The sequence below is a fragment of the Heterodontus francisci genome, unplaced genomic scaffold (assembly GCF_036365525.1).
Source record: "Heterodontus francisci isolate sHetFra1 unplaced genomic scaffold, sHetFra1.hap1 HAP1_SCAFFOLD_1179, whole genome shotgun sequence".
NCBI lineage: Eukaryota > Metazoa > Chordata > Chondrichthyes > Heterodontiformes > Heterodontidae > Heterodontus > Heterodontus francisci.
The window spans coordinates 92,501-97,500 of NW_027140368.1; positions in this window are offsets into that span (position 1 = coordinate 92,501).

Consider the following 5,000-nt stretch of genomic DNA (forward strand, 5'->3'; position numbering starts at 1 on the left):
GGTACGTCCCAGGCCGGCCGGACGGCGGGCAGCCGGAGGCAACGGCCTGGAACGGAGCCAGACTTGAGTCGTTCCGTGCCGTGGGCAAAAAGGCAGGGCTGCGGGTCAGCGCAGTTTGGCAAACCTAGCCGCAAGTGCGGGAAGGGCGGAGGAGCACACGGACGCCGCCTTCCCAAACTGAGCCCAAAGTGCCCAGGCATGCCCCCTTGATCTCGCCTAATCAGTGAGCCCAAAATAATTTCAGAGTGTGGAAACCTGATCCAAAAAGGTCGAAAAGAACGGCCAGAGATCAAGTCCGAAAGGGGAAATCAGTAACAAGCAAGCAGAGTAATCATTAACCAAAAAGCGCAAAATTATGTTAAAAGTGTGAAATCATTAACCAAAAAGTCGAAAATAATGTCCAGAGACCAAGTCCGAAAGTACAAATAATTAACCAGTAAGCAGAGTCATCATTAACCAAAAATCGCAAAAGTAAGTAAAAAGTATGAAATCATTAACCAAAAATCGCAAAAGTAAGTAAAAAGTGTGAAATCATTAACCAAAAACTCGAAAATAATGTGCAGAGACTAAGTCCGAAAGGGCAAATGGTTAACCAGTAAGCAGAGTCATCATTAACCAAAAATCGCAAAAGTAAGTAAAAAGTGTGAAATCATTAACCAAAAATCGCAAAAGTAAGTAAAAAGTGTGAAATCATTAACCAAAAACTCGAAAATAATCTCCAGAGACTAAGTCCGAAAGGGCAAATGGTTAACCAGTAAGCAGAGTAATCATTAACCAAAAAGGGCAAAAGTAAGTAAAAAGTATGAAATCATTAACCAAAAAGCACAAAATTAAGTTAAAAGTGTGAAATCATTAACCAAAATGTCGAAAACAATGTCCAGAGACTAAGTCCGAAAGGGCAAATGGTTAACCAGTAAGCAGAGTAATCATTAACCAAAAGGCGCAAAAGTAAGTAAAAAGTATGAAATCATTAACCAAAAAGCGCAAAAATATGTTAAAAGTGTGAAATCATTAACCAAAAAGTCGAAAATAATGTGCAGAGACTAAGTCCGAAAGGGCAAATGGTTAACCAGTAAGCAGAGTAATCATTAACCAAAAGGCGCAAAAGTAAGTAAAAAGTATGAAATCAGTAACCAAAAAGCGCAAAAATATGTTAAAAGTGTGAAATCATTAACCAAAAACTCGAAAATAATGTGCAGAGACTAAGTCCGAAAGGGCAAATAATTAACCAGTAAGCAGAGTAATCATTAACCAAAAATCGCAAAAGTAAGTAAAAAGTGTGAAATCATTAACCAAAAACTCGAAAATAATGTCCAGAGACCAAGTCCGAAAGGGCAAATGGTTAACCAGTAAGCAGAGTAATCATTAACCAAAAAGGGCAAAAGTAAGTAAAAAGTATGAAATCATTAACCAAAAAGCACAAAATTAAGTTAAAAGTGTGAAATCATTAACCAAAAAGTCGAAAATAATCTCCAGAGACTAAGTGCGAAAGGGCAAATGGTTAACCAGTAAGCAGAGTCATCATTAACCAAAAATCGCAAAAGTAAGTAAAAAGTGTGAAATCATTAACCAAAAACCCGAAAATAATGTCCAGAGACTAAGTCCAAAAGGGCAAATGGTTAACCAGTAAGCAGAGTAATCATTAACCAAAAATCGCAAAAGTAAGTAAAAAGTGTGAAATCATTAACCAAAAACTCGAAAATAATCTCCAGAGACTAAGTCCGAAAGGGCAAATGGTTAACCAGTAAGCAGAGTAATCATTAACCAAAAATCGCAAAAGTAAGTAAAAAGTGTGAAATCATTAACCAAAAACCCGAAAATAATGTCCAGAGACTAAGTCCGAAAGGGCAAATGGTTAACCAGTAAGCAGAGTAATCATTAACCAAAAATCGCAAAAGTAAGTAAAAAGTGTGAAATCATTAACCAAAAACTCGAAAATAATGTCCAGAGACTAAGTCCGAAAGGGCAAATGGTTAACCAGTAAGCAGAGTAATCATTAACCAAAAGGCGCAAAAGTAAGTAAAAAGTATGAAATCAGTAACCAAAAAGCGCAAAAATATGTTAAAAGTGTGAAATCATTAACCAAAAACTCGAAAATAATGTGCAGAGACTAAGTCCGAAAGGGCAAATAATTAACCAGTAAGCAGAGTAATCATTAACCAAAAAGCGCAAAAATATGTTAAAAGTGTGAAATCATTAACCAAAAACTCGAAAATAATGTCCAGAGACTAAGTCCGAAAGGGCAAATGGTTAACCAGTAAGCAGAGTAATCAGTAACCAAAAAGGGCAAAAGTAAGTAAAAAGTGTGAAATCATTAACCAAAAACCCAAAAATAATGTCCAGAGACTAAGTCCGAAAGGGCAAATGGTTAACCAGTAAGCAGAGTAATCATTAACCAAAAATCGCAAAAGTAAGTAAAAAGTATGAAATCATTAACCAAAAAGCACAAAATTAAGTTAAAAGTGTGAAATCATTAACCAAAATGTCGAAAACAATGTCCAGAGACTAAGTCCGAAAGGGCAAATGGTTAACCAGTAAGCAGAGTAATCATTAACCAAAAATCGCAAAAGTAAGTAAAAAGTATGAAATCATTAACCAAAAAGCACAAAATTAAGTTAAAAGTGTGAAATCATTAACCAAAATGTCGAAAACAATGTCCAGAGACTAAGTCCGAAAGGGCAAATGGTTAACCAGTAAGCAGAGTAATCATTAACCAAAAATCGCAAAATTAAGTTAAAAGTGTGAAATCATTAACCAAAATGTCGAAAACAATGTCCAGAGACTAAGTCCGAAAGGGCAAATGGTTAACCAGTAAGCAGAGTAATCATTAACCAAAAATCGCAAAAGTAAGTAAAAAGTGTGAAATCATTAACCAAAAACTCGAAAATAATGTCCAGAGACTAAGTCCGAAAGGGCAAATGGTTAACCAGTAAGCAGAGTAATCATTAACCAAAAGGCGCAAAAGTAAGTAAAAAGTATGAAATCATTAACCAAAAAGCGCAAAAATATGTTAAAAGTGTGAAATCATTAACCAAAAAGTCGAAAATAATGTGCAGAGACTAAGTCCGAAAGGGCAAATGGTTAACCAGTAAGCAGAGTAATCATTAACCAAAAAGCGCAAAAATATGTTAAAAGTGTGAAATCATTAACCAAAAACTCGAAAATAATGTCCAGAGACTAAGTCCGAAAGGGCAAATAATTAACCAGTAAGCAGAGTAATCATTAACCAAAAAGCGCAAAAGTAAGTAAAAAGTGTGAAATCATTAACCAAAAAGTCGAAAATAATGCCCAGAGACTAAGTCCGAAAGGGCAAATGGTTAACCAGAAAATCCGTCGAATAATGTCCAGAGACTAAGTCCGAAAGGGCAAATGGTTAACCAGTGGAAGGGCGATCAAGCGGAAAAATTTGCCCCGGTTACCCGGGATGGAGTTCCAGAGGTCCGGCCAGAGTTGTCAAATTCGTCCCGCTGATCGGACGCTTGTCATTCGGGTGGCTGGGGGTTGGCGGGGTATCTGCACAGTAGTAGGAGGTGGCAAGTCGGGACTTGGACGTTTATTCCAAGAGTCCACCCGAGCCTCCAGGTCTGCAGAGACCGACCCTAGCTGCCGCCCAACCGACTTTTAAGCCTTTTTCGGATGGGGATTTTTTCCCATTTTCGTCCATTTTTCGGGTTTTCTGTCGGGCTTAATAGGCGGCAGCCTGACCCCCGGCCGAGGCGGGGGGCGCACTCTCCCTTGCGTAAGGGTCCGGATTTGCCCCGGAAAGTGCCCCCGACGGCCTCCCGACCCGGGTGCCTGCAGGGCGGGGGGAAAGGGTAGTCCCAGCCGCAGGAAATCATTAACCAAAAGACTTAGCCGTCGGGGCAGAGGCTAAGACCCGGGCTGGTGAAATCATTAACCAAAAGGAATGCACCCTTTTCCGAAAGTGCAGGCCGAAATAAGGCGAGCCTTGGGCCGGGAAGGCCAAAACCCCCAACTCATGGAAGTGTATGGGGTCGGACTCGGCGACTTTCCCGGGCCCCGAGTTGACCTTTCCCCACGGGGGCGGTCAAGTTGCTCCCGCCAAGAGGGCACGTTGCATTTGCTGCCGCTCTAGTCCCCGGGCTAGTTAATCAGTTGCCGTCGGAAGTCCCGATGCCGAAATGAAAAATGGCCGTTGCGGCGATTTGGCGCCTCATTTTCGGAAGGACTACCGGCAGGCAACCCGCCGAATTGACACTTGCGATTCGGGTGGCTGGGGGTTGGCGGGGTACCCGGAGATTTTCGGGAACTCGATTTTCAGAACTTTTGCTGGCAGCGGTTGCACTTGCAAAGTGGCCGAAGAAGTGCTCCCTCAAGGAAGGACCTTCTTTTGAAATAAAAGACCTTCCGAAGAGTGCCTGGAAGTCATTTATGAGCATTTAAGGGTAAATCTGGCGGACTTTCCATGCTCTGTTGCCGGCTCTGAAATATCGCACAGTTGGGTCTAGGCCGGTAGACTGGCTGTGAAAACAGACAAAGTGTTTTGGCGAGCGAGAGAAAACAAGGCCTTGGAACAGATTGGGGGGTGCGGAGGCACACCACACCCACAGGAAAAGAATTAATGAAAAAAAAACCAAAGTCTATGACATGTCTGTTGGTACAGTGAGAAAAGCAAAGAAGGGAGGCTGCGATGGCAGAGCAAAGCCGACCTTCATACAGATATACATGTCAAAGAAAGAAACTATGCCCGCAAAAGACTTGGTGCGAAATAACAAGGCTCCTTGTGAACGGTTATCTTTGTCTGTCAGGCGCAGATTGTGGCGGCGTCGCCTGGTTTCCTTGGGTTGCACTACATGTATGTCCTATTCTCAAACGAAAAGTGCGTGCCCAGAATTTTGTCCAAGTTAGGCGACGCACGCCGGCTGGCATCACCTCTCCGTGCGAGCGCCGAAAGCTTTGGTCGACCTGTTTGGCTACGCTGGTCGCGGTTGCTCCTTACAGTCATGGGGACGGAAAACCGATGCGAGTTGACCAGGCGA